This window comes from Mus pahari, chromosome 10 (genome assembly GCF_900095145.1).
Source record: "Mus pahari chromosome 10, PAHARI_EIJ_v1.1, whole genome shotgun sequence".
NCBI lineage: Eukaryota > Metazoa > Chordata > Mammalia > Rodentia > Muridae > Mus > Mus pahari.
Window position 1 is genome coordinate 103,779,844 of NC_034599.1, and position 1,571 is coordinate 103,781,414.

The window sequence follows — 1,571 nt, forward strand, 5'->3', positions numbered from 1 at the left end:
TTAATCCTAACACTCAGGATGAGGCAACAAGACCTCTGTGATTTCCATGCCAGCCTGGCCTACACAGCAATCTCCAGAATGGCCAGGGCTACTGAGAGAAACTCATCTCAAATAACAACGACAGCAGCAAAGAGAGTAAGAGTTACTTAAACACAGCACCGAACTGTTGGGGTGCTCAGTGCGCAAACGTGCTTGGTGTGAAGCCTGATGAGATGAGTTCGGTCCCTAGAACAGACTTTGCAGGTTGTCCTGTGTTCGCCACATAAATTCCCACCACCCCCCCTTCCAAACATGGCCCCCTTTCCCTCTTGAGTGTATATAATAAACACAAAATTTAAACAGGGTATCATGAGATTTCATTTGCTCTACTAATCAAGATTGCAGCTACGTGAATAATGACCAGGTAGAATCCAGTGTGGAATCACTAACCAAAGCAAAAATTAACGTTTCAGGTAGGATAAGATAGTGCGGGATGCCATAAGAATTAATTATACTACTCAGAACTGCAAGCTTCTACATCACCTATTCTGGAATTTTCCATTTAGTATTCTAGAATACAAGTGACTGAGAGTAAATGAAGTTTCAGACAGTGAAACAACAAATAACGGAGGAGCTACATATTTGAAATCTCATGGACCAGAAAAAAGACAATGTAGAAAAGTAGAAAAAAAATGTTTCAAATAAGTGAAAATGTGGGCCAAAAAGGGAAATTCCCACCATCTCTTACATATACTATACCTAGATGAATGCCATATAGATTAAGACTTAAAAAACAAATCAAAACAAAAAGCCAACCTCAGGGGTTTGGCAAGATAGCTGAGCTGGTAAGGGTTCTTGCCATTCAGTTTGAGGGCCTACTGTTGCCCACTAGCATGGTGGAAGGAGAGAACCAACTCTGACTTCCACACATGTCCACACATATACACATACATACTATAAACAAATGTAATTAAAATATTTTAAAATAAACAACAAGAAGAAAAAATCCTTGGGTCCACACATAAAGGCATCTACCTATAATCCCAGCACTTGGAAGACAGGGGAGAGGATTTAGTCCACGATTAGGTTGAACTACATTACAAGTCGTTCCAGGCCAGCAAAAGTACATGACAAAACCCTGTCTCAAAAACAAAAATAAGGACCATCCGGGTCTCGTGGCTTTAATCCCAGTACTCAGAACACAGAGGCAGCAGATCTCTATGAGTCTGAAACTAGCCTGGTCTACACAGAGAAAACCAGTCTCAAACAAAGAACAATGGAGTACTACGTGGATGCCCAGATGGTGGAATGCTTGCCTGGCACGCATGCAGCTTGGGCCCGACCCCCAGCACCACAGAATCAGGTGGTGTCATCTTAGCACTCAAGAGGAGGAAGTGGGAAGGTCAGAACTTCAAGATCATCCTCAGCTGCATACAGTGTCTAGGCCTCTGTGGGTTACATGAGATTATGTCTCAAAAATAGAACACGTAGACAGCTTAGCAGCTAAAAACACTTGCACCAAGCCTGAAGACATGAGTTCAATCCCCAGTACAGCAAAATAACTAAGTCTCTCTCTCTTTTTTTTTTTTTTT

The 1,571-nt window shown here is 41.9% G+C and overlaps 1 protein-coding gene across 1 annotated transcript in view; it reads right to left on the reverse strand.

The window, feature by feature from the left end:
- Nucleotides 1-1,571, reverse strand: part of Ptpn23 (protein tyrosine phosphatase non-receptor type 23) — a 22,948-nt gene that overhangs the window by 11,750 nt on the left and 9,627 nt on the right. The window lies entirely within an intron of this gene.